This window comes from Balaenoptera ricei, chromosome 2, assembly GCF_028023285.1.
Source record: "Balaenoptera ricei isolate mBalRic1 chromosome 2, mBalRic1.hap2, whole genome shotgun sequence".
NCBI classification, from domain to species: Eukaryota; Metazoa; Chordata; class Mammalia; order Artiodactyla; family Balaenopteridae; genus Balaenoptera; species Balaenoptera ricei.
In genome coordinates, this window is record NC_082640.1 from 170586500 (window position 1) to 170602136 (window position 15637).

Genomic DNA, 15637 nt, shown 5'->3' on the forward strand with positions numbered 1-15637 from the left:
TAACTGCTATTAAAACAATAATTGTCATTTAAAATTAAGAAGGTTTTGAAGCAAAATCATGGTAAGCAGCACAACAGCTGTTTCTTTCTTCCTGCTAGTCATAAAAGGGGATCTAAACTTTACAAATTCTTGAAGGACTTGAGCTAATTTACTGGCTTCTTTTGTTTTTTTGTGTTTTTTTTTGACTTTCTGAACTTTTTAGACAAACAAGAAGTCATTGAGAGAGGGAAAGAGATGGTGAAAACTGAATCAAAAAAAAAAAAAAAGTCTGACTAAAGTTTTTGTCAGTACATCTTCACTTTAAGAAAATGCAGGTAAATCAACAGCAAGCATATAAATCAGTAAAACAACTATTGTGAAATATTTACTACCGGACTTTTAAAAATAAAATTTTTGGAAAGCAGTTAATCATTTGATCATGAATTAAAAAATAATCTTGATGGCAGGGCAGAAAAATTTTTAATTTGGAATTAGAGTTTACTGAGAAAAAAAAAGAATAAAAAAATCTGAAATACAAACCTAGTGTAAGCCAATAGGGGGAAAGTAGGATTTAATCCACAAAAAAGCTTACAAACATACTCATATCCACAACTTTGCAGGAATAAGCCCGTCACATAAAGGAAATATCCTGTCTGTGATACGTTTGCTCTAAAATACGGAGACAGAGCAGTAGTTTACTTAGGCATCCAATAAAATACACCTCCTGTGAATGGTGCTATTTTACCATTCATCCTTCAGCTCCAGAGAACAGCCCTGCTTGTGCATGAACGATGCTTCAGAAGAGCTTGTGTGCACTGGAATTATGTTTTATTTATAATAATTGACTCTATTTGGCTTGTGTTCCAGTTTTTAAGAGACCACAGTAGAGGGATCTTGATACATGTGAACACTGTAGCCCATAATGCATCTAATTATGCTGTATTTTGCCATGGTGAGTCACTTTTAATCTGAAACTATGAACTTTTTAAATGTATAATGATAGTTAATAGTATAACGAGGCTTTCAAACAACTGAACACACACACCAGGTGACTTATTCACAGTTGTACAAGGGTATAATACACAGTGATTTCTTCAATGTATTTTCTCTATCTCTACAGAGGTGCCAGAGGGAAATTAGCTATGGAAGCATCAATCAATACTTATAAAGGACTTACTGCGCTTACAGAACTGTGATAACTTCTTTTAACAAAACAAGAGAAACATGAACTATGTTACCTTTAAGCATGCTAAATTTTATCACACCATCAGCAAATGCAATGTCTATTCACCAGCGATACTGTCTCTCACGGGCTGGAAGAAAGGGAATTTAAGCTGGGCCTTGAGGACCTGTCACATTTAGAGAGTCAGAACCATGGGTTTCATAGAAGTAAAGGCAAATTAGACAAAGATAAAGTGGGAGAAGTGAGCATGCATGTTCAGGGAAGAGGCATGCAATGAGGAAGAACAGACAGAAATGTATTGTTTGGATATAGCAAGCTCAGCTGGGTAAGAAAGGCATAGATTATGGGAGGCTTTCAAATTCACTCACCGCATTTGGAATTTAGATTTAATTTAATAAGTAATATAAAAGCTTTCATCTTTCTGGGTAGGAGAATGATATTTGAACAATCATAATGGGCAATGGTATTTATCCAACTGACGCAAAGCATAAAGTATGTATTAGAAGGAAAGTAAAGAGTCTAAAAATAGAAGGACGTTTAAAGATTACTGTATGAACTATTGGGATTCGGGTCAGATGGCAGTCAAATTTCAACTGAACACCAATTGAAACCTCCACTCTTAAGCAGTTTAACTTAATACCATCACCTAACACAAAGACATTTAAAAATGTTTGTTATGAAGGAAATTCCTATGGAAAATTATATTTTTGATTAAATTTAATGCAAATATCAGAGATTTATTTAAAAGAAAAAATATCTTCCCATGAATTTGTCTGAAATATTGGAGAGAAAGGAGGTGAAGCTGTTTTTTCAAGTTCATCAATGTGAAGTGTTGATTCTACTTATACCGAGTTTAGCCACGTGCTAAATCAAGCCAAGAACTGAGATTTAAATCAGGCATTCACGTCAGATTTTATTTCTAGGCTCAAACCACTAATTTGTGGGATCTGCTGTATTTTACTCTTTGGGCCACTAACTACTGTTCTTTTGGGGGGCTTTCAATTTACAGCTCTAGAAAACAGAAAGATTTATTGTAGTTTTTCCAACCTTATTTATTTCCAACTATTTTTTTTTCATACTAGAATCCCCTGCCTTCAACATTGGAGACAACTTGTTATTTCAATACCTCAGCTTTCCTGGTGATTAAATTTAAGCTGTACCCCACAGGTGAACAGAGGACTAACCAGGAATTGTAAAGGACTTTATAAATGTAACACTTGTGAAAGTAAAGATGATAATCAATTTCATGGTGAATCCAAGGACAAACTACATAGCCCTCTTTTCATTTCCCTAATTCCAAGCACATTGCATTAAAACAGCAACAACAACAAAGCCTGAATGAGATTTGCAGGATTTTAAGACTTTAGTAGGTCTGGTCTCCTTGTGACGCTGCAGATAATTCAGTATTATCTGATTGCATTTGTACAGCCAAACGGAAACAGAAAAGAAAATCTTTTGGGTTGTTTTGGGGAGATATATTCAGTGGTTATCCCAACTGGTTATTGCCTTGAATCTTCTTGATAAGCTGTGGGAATAACATCAGGAAATTACATAATAATAAGTGTTTATGAAAGAAATAGTCTCAAGCACTCTACATCTATTTGCATAGAATGCCAAACTGAATTTTTAATACTGATGTTCCTTTCAGGTATTTGCTTCTTGAGTAATTAGGAGTCACTAAAGGTATCCAAATTAAATTCATAAATAGAATATTTTCTTGGAGATTTCCAGTACTAGCAATTGTTGTCATGGCGATTTGTAACACTTTGACACAAAACTATTATAAACAACCAATTTAGAAAAAAACAGAAAAACAAAGCAAACCAAAATTCTGGCAAATGTAATTTTTTCTACAACATAGACCCAGTCTTACTCTTCTCCACCACTCCTTCCCATTATTCAACTCTGTAATCTAGTCAGGGTGATACACCAGATGACCTTTGAACTGAGCCCAAGGTTTCAAACCTTGGACCTTTGCTGTTAGTGTTTGTCCTACCAAGGAAATCTCATTCCCATGTTAGCCTCTCAAATTATATCCATTTTTAAATTCTCAATTAAAATACCATCTTTCCTGGGATGATTATTTTTATGCTTCCATCAGAGTTCACCTGGCTTGTCTTGAAATTATTTTGGTGCCTGTCTTATGCTTGCTATAACATTATTAACAATGATGGCAGGGGTGGATTTTGTGTCTTACTCCTTTTTTTCCAATCTCTTGTATTTCTGATACCTGAAGAAGTGTTCCTTGGAAATACAGATGTTAAATAAGTATCTTCCGATCAGAGGTCAACTTAACTGTAAACTGTTAACAAAAACAAGAGCAGTTCTGGAGTGTTACCTACCCTTTCACACTTCCATGTTCTTTTCTGTTTGTACTTTAGTTAACAAACTAAAACTGGAGCACCTGCCAAATATAGCTATTACTCTGAAAAGATCATCTCTAGGGCTCCCATGGTTTCTCACCCATGGCATGCTAGTGCAAGGATAGACTTAGGGGTCAAATCAACCTGTTCTTGTGTGTCAGCTTCACTGATTGCTAACTGAAATTATTTAACCACTCTAGGATCAGTTTTTCTCGTATGTAAAATGGGACTGGAAAGAGTATTGTGCTGAAGGTTAAATGCACAAATGCTGACAAATGGCTTCACACAGTGCCAGTATATATCAATTGCTCTAGAAGAAGTAGTTACTTGTAGGCTTTTGAGGGATAGCTAAATACTCTAATTCTTCTCTGCCTTACCCATGTTTTTCAACCTTGCCCATTTCTTAATTTTAGGTACATTTTGCCTTGAAATCTCAGCAGACAACAGATTTCCAAACTATCAAGCCTTTTCTACCATGTGAACCTAAGAAGAGGGACATCTTTTATTTCTTTTTCTTTTTGGCCTGTAATTTTTTCAGTTATTTTTCATTTTTCTACAAAATTGAGGTACAGTTGATTTACATTCTTAGATTATTTTCAGGAGTACAACATAGTGATTCAAAATTTTTATAGATTTTAATCTACAATACAACCTTGTAGCTTCTTTATTTTATACATAGTAGTTTGTACCTCTTAATTCCCTCTCCCCACTAGTAACCACTAGTTTGTACTCTATATCTGTCAGTCTGTTTCTTTTTTGTTATATACACATTTGTTTTATTCTTTTAGATTTCACAGGTAAGTGGTAGCATACAGTATTTGTCATTCTCTGTCTGACTTATTTCACTAAGAATAGTACCCTCCAGCTCCATCCATGCTGTTGCAAATGGAAAAATCTCATGCTTTTTTATGACAGAGTAGTATTCCATTGTATTTATATACTACATCTTCTTTATTCATTCATCTGTTGTTGGATACTTAGGTTGCTTCCATATCTTGGCTATGTAAATAATGCTGCTATGAACATTGTATCTCTTTGAATTAGTGTTTTAGTTTTCTTCAGATATATACCCAGGAGTGGAATTGTTGGATCATGTGGTAGTTCAATTTTTAGTTTTTTGAGGAAACTCCATACTGTTTTCCACAGTGGATTTATCAATTTACATTCCAACTAACAGTGTACAAGGGTTCCCTTTCCTCCACATCCTCGCCAATGTTTGTTAGTGAGGTCTGTGGTGTTTCTGATGATGGCCATTCTGACAGGTTGAGGTAGTACCTTGTTGTGGTTTTCTTTGCATTTTTCTGATGACTAGCAATATTGAGTATCTTTTCATGTACCTGTTGTCCATCTGTATGTCTTTTTTAGAAAAATGTGTCTTCAGGTCTTCTGCCCATTTTTCAGTTGGGTTGTTTGATTTTTTGATATTGAGTTGCATGAAGTGCTTATACATTTTGCATGCTAACCCTTATCAATAAATTCATTTGCAGATATTTTCTCCCAGTCAGTACTCTTTTTTTTTTTTTTTTTCATTTTGTCCATGGTTCCCTTTTCTGTGAAAAAGCTTTTAAGTTTAATTAGCCCCCATTTGTTTATGTTTGCTCGTTTCCTTTGCCTTAGGAAACAGATCCAAAAAAATATTGCTACAATTTATGTTGAAGAGGGTTCTGCCTATGTTTTCTTCTAGGATTTTTATGGTTTCTAGTTTTACATTTAGATCTTTAATCCGTTTTGAGTTTATTTTTGCATATGGTGTGAGAAAATGTTCTAATTTTATTCTTTTACATGTAGCTGTACAATCTCCTAAGACTAACCAGGAAGAAATAGAAGATATAAACACACTAATTACCAGTGATGGTATTGAATTGGTAATGAAAATAAACAACAGCAACTCCCGACAAACAAAAGTCGAGGACCACATTGCTTCACAAGTGAATTCTACCTAACATTTAGAGAAGAGTTAACACCTATGCTTCTCAAACTATTCCAAAAAATTGCAGAGGAAGGATGGCTTCCAAACTGATTCTGTGAGGCCAGCGTCACCCTGACAGCAAAACCAGACAAAAATATCACAAAAAAAGAAAATTACAGGCCAATATCACTGATGAGCATAGATGCAAAATTCCTCAACAAAATATTAGCAAACTTAATCCAATACATTAAATGAACCATATACCATCCTTGATTTATCCCAGGGATGCAAGAATAGGGACATCTTGTTAAATTTCATTAATTTCTTATCCTCTCCATAGATTGACTTCTCTATCCCAGATCTAAAGACATTAGGGAAGTGTTGACTGTGTTTGAAGAAAAGACAGATTAGGAAAACAAGGAGTTGGGGATATATGATGCGTTAGAAATTTACATTGATTCAAGATTAGTTGACATTTGTTTAAATCTAACAATTTCCTTCTCAAATGATTACATATATTCCTACTTAATAATGACCAGTGCAGAAAGGCTGAGAGACCTTTGAAGTTCAATTGATAAATTATCTCCAGACCTTGTAAAACTATCATCATCCAGCTTGCTTACTGTATATTCAAATTCAATTTGGGACAATAAGAAAATTGTAGCCATGTGTCAACTTTAGCTGTGTGTGTGTGTGTGTGTGTGTGTATGTGTGTGAATGTGTGAGCAAGTGGGTGCTTGTATGCACACATGGGGTACATATGCATGTGTGACTGTTAGTAGTGGGTGTGTATGTGTAACTGATTGTAAATATGGCCAGTTGAAAAACTGAGCATAAATGATGAATTCTCAACAGGAGGTTTCTATGATCCAGGAACCTATCTGACTTGAAGCAGTTAATTTTCTCTGGTATGCTCCAACACACTGCCAGGGGCATATAGGGTTTCTCCCTGGTGAATGCTATTATGCTATTTATTTCTTATTCTGCTGCACAAGTGGAGGCAAAGACCACAGGATCTTTGAGAATAATTATTTCTTAGTCATATCAGAAAAGAGACTGTATCTTTCTGTATAGGGATGAGTTTTTCTTTCATCCCAGTGGCCTTTTTTCAAAGCGCTGAGAATTTCAGCAAGTGGTCTATCCAGCTCGCCAGCTAGTACACATAGGCAGAATGCTGTGTTTTTGTTATTATGGTCTTTTACAGTCTTTTTAGCACTTTCTCTCTTTCTCTCTCTCTCTCTCTCTCCCTCTCTCTCTCTCTCTCTATATATATGCACACACACACACAATGAAATTACTTTCTATCTTTCCTGGTAAAATTCACAGTTTTTGTTTCACTTTTCAGTTAAAAATATTTATCTTTCTCCCCCTTCCCAAATTCACTCTTCTGGAAATTGAAAATTTACTTCTCTGCTAAACTGCAAGGTATGCCAAACCCCAAGTAGCTCAGGGATCATAATTCAGAAGCCGCTGGTTTAGTCTCTTGTATGAAATGTCTGTAGAAGTAACCATGGGCCCTGGGATAAGTTTCTCAGGACAGCCAGGAAACTCAGCAGGAAGATATTGAACTTGCCTTAAAGAACTTTCCAAAAGAATGGTCAGGGTGACTGCTTCATATTTTAAACCAGGTTGTAATGCAGATTGTGTCTTTTTCAGGTAGGCAAAACCTTCTTTTGCAAGTAGATAAGTGATTCCTTGGGAAATAGCACTTGTTTCCCACCTTTTTTTAGGATTTAAGAGAACTGGACTAGGACTTAAGAAATTCAAGTTCTAGTCCCTGATGAAAAGTTAACTAACTGTGACCTTGGGAAAGGGGCACACTCCCATAGTCTGTTTCCCCATTTGTAATTTGTAAAGAATGATCTCTATGGCCTCATCCAGCTCTAAAACCCTGTGACTCTAAGCTATGACTCCTTTCCGAAACACCTTCTCTCCAAACAAAATTGTCAGAAGGTGTTTGTGTTTGTTTTGCTTTGTTTGTGACTGGGTGTGTCCTTCATTTTATTACTTCCCGCCTTTATAAAACAAAAAAGGAATCCCCCTGTGGTCTATAAAAAGGTTTCATATGGAATGCTGTGTATAACAGCCAGTTTTCCATTTTAATCCTCTAAAAATACCTACTATAATAAAACAAGTGTAGATTGTTACAAAGCCTCTTGCTGACTTGCTACATTGTGAGTGGGCTGCCCTCTACCCACAAAATTTTCAATTTCTAGAAGAGATGAAGTTTAAATATAGCCTGACAACCAGGGTCTGGAGTTGTAATGGCATTTTGTGATCTCTTGATATGTTATCCTATGATGCCTAGAGTTGAAGTGGAAAGAAGCTGTGATGAATAACTTTATCTCCAATTCTATGTTGATTGTCCTCCTCTCAATAATTTCTTTTTGTGAGATAAAATTAGCTCATGCATTTTAAGTACATAAATGTGGATACTCCTACAAGTAAATCTGTAATAGGTAAAAGATTGACTGGTGAGATATGAAAAGGTAAGTGTGTTGGGAAGAGCAAAAGGAAAGTAAAATCAGCACAAAAATGGTGATTAAAGGGCTTATTGGTAAGAAGAAATATGAGAACTTGGCAAATGATGGGGCATGAGACAAGAGGAAGTGGAAGGCCTGGTTGCATCAGCGTTTTTGAACCTGAATAATTGGGAGGAGGGGATGTCATTAGCAGAGATTGGTGGGAAGATCTGTTAAAAGGAGAGTTCAGATCAGGACACGGGGAGTCTGAGAACTTGTGAGGATGCCCAAAGGGAGATGTTCAGCAAACAATTAAACATGAGGGATTTGAGGCCTCTGTCTTATGTAATATACTTTAATCCACAAGAATCAAAAATAATTAGAAAATGTGGTTAATTCAGTATTAAGATATTATAAATGTTTATTTTAAAAGCATATAGGTCTTACTCTGTGTTTTCAATGAAGCTAGCTGGTCCTATTAGAATTGAAACTCTTCTAAACTCAGGACAGCTTATATTGGTAACTGATCTTTATTTTAAAAATTATTTTACTTTTTAGTATTTCAATTGACTAACAGTCTAATAAGCAGTATCCTACTCAAAACTAGTTCCTACTGTACAAAATGCTATTTAGTTTACTCAGCTATTTATTATATGTACCTACATAGCTAACACTATGCTCAGGGTACTGTGTGATAAGAAGGAAAGATATGATTTTATCTTAGGTACTGGGCAATTTAAGTCTAGTTGGAGGAATCAGACATGCTGGGGAAAACGGCAGCATACAGCATACAGTCAATCAACGTTTATTTACTGAAAACTTAAATATATTTATTTTCCTTTTTTTTTTTTTTGGTTCTCAGTTTTTCTTTTTTTTTTTATTTTAGAATTTTATTTATTTTTTTATACAGCAGGTTCTTATTAGTTATCCATTTTACACATATTAGTGTATATATGTCAATCCCAATCTCCCAATTCATCACACCACCACCGTCCCCCACCACTTTCCCCCCTTGGTGTCCATACATTTGTTCTCTACATCTGTGTCTCAATATTAAAAAAACAAACAATCCAATCAAAAAATGGGCAGAAGACCTAAATAGAGATTTCTCCAAAGAAGACATACAGGTGGCCAAGAAGCACATGAAAAGCCGCTCAACATCACTAATTAATAGAGAAATGCAAATCAAAACTACAATGAGGTATCACCTCACACCAGTTAGAATGGCCATCATCAGAAAATCTACAAACAACAAATGCTGGAGAGGGTGTGGAGAAAAGGGAACCCTCTTGCACTGTTGGTGGGAATGTAAATTGATACAGCCACTATGGAGAACAGTATGGAGGTTCCTTAAAAAACTAAAAATAGAATTACCATATGACCCAGCAATCCCACTACTGGGCATATACCCAGAGAAAACCATAATTCAAAAAGACACATGCACCCCAATGTTCATTGCAGCACTATTTACAATAGCCAGGTCATGCAAGCAACCTAAATGCCCATCAACAGACAAATGGATAAAGAAGATGTGGTACATATATACAATGGAATATTAGTCAGCCATAAAAAGGAAAGAAATTGGGTCATTTGTAGATACGTGGATGGATCTAGAGACTGTCATACAGAGTGAAGTAAGTCAGAAAGAGAAAAATAAATATCGCAAATTAACACATATATGTGGAACCTAGAAAAATGGTACAGATGAACCCGTTTGCAGGGCATAAATAGAGACACAGATGTAAATATATTTATTTTCAACAGTCATCATCCAGTGGTCTTCAACACATTGGAAGAATTTATCTGGAGGTTGGACATGGATTTCAAACTCAGAACAAAACCAAACTCATCACACACCTCCTGTCCTCTGCCCCTTCCTTTGTAATTTCTCTTTCTACAAATATCCCCACAACTCTCCATTTCACCAAGTCAGAAGTCTAGAATGACTCCTTTCTGTCTACCTATCCTTCTCCTACTCACCCCTGCCACCTCTACTCCCAAGTCAATTTGATTACATTCCTTTGCTTTATATTTCTAAATTGCTACCACTGTTTTTAATAAAGTCCAAATGGAAAGCTCTTTTAGTTCCAATCTCCCATCTCACCACTCCCTTGATCTCAGTGTTAAGCTCCTTTCCATATGAGGTCCTTGGAGTTTTCAGTAATACCTTTCTTCAAGTCTACTTCATTTTGCATTTGCTGGGACCAACCTTTCAATCCTACTGTAACAGACAAAAACTTAGTTTTCCTTTACAGTCCCAGTTAAGAGTTACCTCCTCAGCAAAACCTCCTCTGATTCTCTCTAACCCAACTCTCCCACTCTTGAGCTCCAATACTCCCCATGCTTGCCCTTAACAGGGAGCTTATAGGTTGGTTTTACTAGACTCTGATCTCTTGCAGGCAAGTAGCATCTCATCTCAATATTGTGATTATTACTATGTTTATTCAAATCTAGTATCTTATTCAGCATTTATTACACTCTAGGCAATTGCAGATGGGATTGAATTGAAAAGATTCACATTCTATGAACATGTTTCTCTTTTGCTTTTCTTGCATCATTGTTTTTCACACTGGGTACAGGTTTTTCTCTCAGCACTTTTTCCTTTTTTATCTGTACTTTCCCCCTTCCTGTTTTCACTCTCCATACCACCCCCCCCATCTCTCACGATATTTTTTTGTTGAACCAACTGAAAAACTTCCCTTCTTCCTTGTCCTTTTCCAGCTAGCTAAAATTTTCAGAGCTTCAACTACATATCAGACACAGAGCTAGGAGTTTTCATTGATTATCTCTTAAATTTCATAGCAACTCTATGAAGTTCTGTCCTTTGTTTCATATTACAGATGAGGAAAGTGAGGCCTAGAGAAGTTAAATAATTTGTGCAAGGTCATGTTACTGAATTCAAGCTATACTGCTGGCTGCAAGGTAGGCCTATAAATCAAGAGATGAGGTATTAGGGCAAGGAATAGTGTATTCAGAAAGTCAGCAGACAGAGAAGATGGAGGACTAGTGTCCCAAGGAACCATCTTCCCCGAGTTAGAATTCAGGCTTCTTTTATACTAAAAGGGGAAGGTGTGTGAGTAGTTGTTGCAAACTTCTTGGGGCAGGAATCCTTTGCTATTGCAGCTGTCCATGTAGGTTTAGTCACAATGTTCCTATAAACCTCCAATAAGACAAATATTATTCTCTGTTCTGTAACTTTTTCTATCTGAATGGAAAACTGTTATACCTTTAAAGTTCAGAGCCTTGAGAATGGGCAATTCTGTATATTTCAGGCTGTGGGCAACATTCTTTTACAAAAGATGCAGAGCCAGCATGACTAAGCACAGGCAACAGAATACCAAGATTAGAGTAAAGGGATAGATCCAATATAGAGTCAGGTTTGTTCTTCTGTATTAAGTCACACAGCAAGTAAGTGATAAAAGCCAAGGCAATCTGGGTCCAGAATTAGTCTTAACTACTGTGCTTTGTTACATTAAATAGAATTATGCTACTTAATTTTGTTTAAACTGATTTATTCTCTCTACCAAATCATAAGGGAATAATGCTGTGGGTAGGTCCCAAAAGGAAATGGAAAAATAATACGGAGAGGAAAAATGGGTGAAATTTGAGGAGATTCTGTAAAAGCAATTTGTATCTATCTTAGTTCTGATCTAGTTACCAAGGAAATCTAAATCAAGTACTTCTGACTTAGGTGTTGTTTCACCACGTTAACCTGCAGGCAGTTTGTGCTCTGTGACTTGAAATTCTGCCATAAACGTTCCTTATCCTAAGGCTTCTCATGTGCTCAGTGTGACCTCTCCTGGGGTTAGGTTTCCACACAAACAACACAAGCAGCAGGCAGACATAAAATATCGCACACACAAGGACCACATGCTTGCACAAACCATACTACCCTCTCATATTGCTGGAGCTTGTTGAGCAACTCACTCAACATTACACTATGCTGGATTTCTTCAGCATCCGACTGAGCTGCATCGAAGCACAATACAGCATCTCACTCCAGACCGTGTATTAAACACTCCAGCACTGGATCTTTCCTGTGTCAGCCGCAAGTGATTCGAGTTAAATCTACTCAAGGATTTCATATTGGATTTTTGCTGGCAAGCTGACATCCCAGATACGTAAGTGCATTATTAAACATAAAATTCACATATTGTTGTATGGAATTTGCAGGAAGAACCCCTGACTGGAAGGAACCTCATTTTGACATCAAAAATCAAGGTCAAGGCTAAGCTGCAAATATAGGTTCTATGAGTGAGTTTCTACGAGTAAGGAAAAAATGGAGTTGCAGTACTTTTGAGTCTTATCACACTATGATTGATGAAGGTCTTAAGCATTGGGATGTTCCTCTTTGCATCCAAATCTTTGTGTCATATCATTACAAATAGAAAGTGGAATACTTAAACTTAAGGAATTAAGCCAGAGAAAAGTTGTTTCTTTTATATGCTTCGAATACCAGGCAAATCGTGCTCTGTGTCAGTGGTGACACATTGAAATGTAGTTACCCTCTGCCCCAAATACATACACTCTTGAGTAGAAAATGTTCATTTTGGTCCAATCTGGTTACAGCTTAAGTAAATGGGGTGACTTTGATGTTTTCTATATCTCCAGTAATGTAAATGTCATAGCATAGAAGGTTGGGGCCTGATCTAACTTTTTAGTCTTCTAGTTTCAACTTATAAATAAATAATTAAGGTGATAGGATTTAGCAGATGAATGAAGCTTCATAAATTAAAAAAAAAAAAAAGAAACAATAAAGTTGGTGCTGTGGTCTTAAATATTGGACAGGGATTGCTACCATAAATTGCCATAAATATTTTAATATGGAAAATTACAAACCTATAGAAAAAGAGATAACAAATCCTAATGTTTTCACCAACACCCAGCTTTGACCATTGTCAACTCAGGGACATGCTTGTTGCCTTTATATTTCTATCCACTCCCCTCAGCCCCATAGCATTATGGTGAAATTTGTTTCCCAGACTATTTCATCTGTAAATATTGCAATTTGTATCACTAAAAGGTACAATTCTAAAACTGGAAGCAATAACAGTATTTCTATAGTTTCAAACACACAGTCAGGTTTCAAATATCCTTTATTACCACCTAAAATTTTTGCAGTTAGTTTGTTCTAATCAGGATCAGTGAAACTTATTTCATGTGTATTTTAAGACACTCTTTTATTTATACATTGCTCCTTCGTACTTTATTTGTTGAAGAAATTGGATCATTTATAATGCAGAATTCCCCACAGTCTGGATTTTGCCAAGAATGTGTTGAACACTATTTTTTACTTCATTATTTTTATTAAAAAAAAAAAAAAAAGAAAAAACACTTTAGGGTAAAATTCTTTCCTTTCACGAGATTCATCATTTTAGATAACAAAAATTAGAAGAGTATTTACCTCAGACTAGGTTTATGTCCTATTTTTCTCTATTGTAAAACATTTTCCTTTATGTTTGTATCTTATGACAAAAGAATATTATGAAAATGAAGTGATTTATCAAGTTGTATGAGGCCTTTATAAATAAGTCTCGGTTCCACTGATGGCTATAGCTGTGAAAGAATTTAGGGAGCAGTCTGTTCTGTTGCTTTTGACTGTTGGAAAACCTGAAGCTCACAGAACTCAGGCTAGAATACTTATTTTCAAAGTAAATGGGCTCTTGCTTTATGGAGGCCAAGAGTTCCTCAGAGATGCTCAAGTTCCTCAGACATGTTCCACTTCATAGGATCAGAGGCTGAGATGTGGGGAGTGTGGGTGGCATATAGAGCATAAGCAGGATCTTCCTTTGGCTCTTCACCGGCATGGCTGACCTCTTTTCAGGGATATCCATGGTGCTGCTGCTGAATTTTTAAGCAGTGCAGTTCAATGTAGAATAATGAACTTGGGACTTGAATAATGACTTTGAGCTGAATTCTATACTCTGGCCAATTAACCACCTATACTTTCTGAATTCTACTTTCCTCATTTATATAATGTAGGTTGTGTAGTAGACTGTAGTCCATCTCAAATATAATCCCTAAGGGAGGATTGTACTTCCCCACTGATATTGACATTGGGCTTGGCCTTGGGACTTTGCTGTGCCCATTCTTGGGAAGGGGAATACATCTCACTCAGAAGTCAAGAATTTGACCAATAGAATATGAACAGAATTGAGCTGTGTCATTTCTAGGATGTAGTGGTTTACCATATCTCTCTTTTCTCTTTTCCTGAAAACTATAGTATCCTAACTAGAGGCTACAGAGCCACAGTTGATTTGCAGGACATGCAGAATGAGCAAGAAATCAATGCTGATTGTGGAAAGTCACCGGGATTTGAGAATTCTTTGTTACTACAGCATAACTTTACATCCTGCCTGTTAAAGATGGTAAGGCATGCTTTATCACCCTTATAGTGTTGTAGTGAAAATCAAATACAGACATGTAATTGAAGGTCGATGTGAAACATCTACCTTCTTTGTACCTTATTTCTTGAACATGTATTTTATATCTTTAACCAGAGTGTAATACCTCAAGAAAACTTCAAATTATGCTGCATTTTGATAGTTTAGAATGAATGGCCTGAACAACATTTTGTATGCCCAGTGTTTAAAGTTAGAATTGTATTAAGGGTGTGACTCTGACAAGTATAAGCTCCATGAAATTAAGGAAATCACTTAATTTCTCTGGGCCTCAGTAAAATTGCTATCCTGTCCTGCTTTTGGCAACAAAGGCTATAACTATGTATAAGTATTTGTTAACATCTTAGAACCATATCAGTTTTTTTTTTTTTTTTTTCTTTTTAGTTACAGAGGTTTTATTGCACTTTTTTCATGCCTGGTAGCCTTCTTTTTCTTTTTTTTTTTTTTATATCAAAAGAGTTTATTTTTTATACCCTTGTTATTTTTTATGTTTAAAAATTCTCAAGAAAAGGTGCCCAGAAAGTTAAAACATTTAAAAATTCAAGGTGAAAAGTAGGTAAATGAAAAAGAAAATTTTGAAAATGCATATTAATGCTTATAAAGAAATATTTAATACTGTAATTTTCGATTAGGCAAAAATTAAAATACATGGAATATTAAATACTTTTATAATGCTAAAATATACATCTTCTAGAAGCAGAGAGTTCCTATTCCTACTATCTATTTCACATTCCCTGTTGGTACTTCTGACATTTGGATAAATATCTTCTCAACAAAGTGCTGTTAAAAGGTACAAAAAAGTTGAAAGGCAGACCTAGTTTACACTTAAGAAAAGAAAAGGAAAATAAAAAAAAGGGAAAATGTGATGTTTGTTAATTTCATTTCATGTGGCAGCATCAGTATAATGTGTGTTTTGAGAATGGTGTCTGAAACTGAGTTTATCTCTAGAGTCAGAGTAAAGCCAGTTTGCAGTGCCGGCCACTATTATAGATGTTGGGGAAGGTACAGTGAATAAGACAAATCCTCCATTGCCATGGAGCTTACTATTGTGGGGTCAGGGATGGGGAAGGGGATGAGGAGTTAAAAATAAACAAAAACATATGTGACATATGCTGAATTCAGAATATAGGTAATAGAGGACATACAAAGGGAGGCTGGGGCGCCTGCTCCAGGAAGGCAACATTGGATCAGAAATGTGAGGCAGTGAAGGACATAGAGAATGAGCCCTTTAGATACATGAAGAAGAGCATTCCAGACAAAGGGAATAGCATGTAACATATGGGACAATACTTCTCATACATGAGAGTTACAATGAGACCATATGGCTGGAGCTGGTGAGC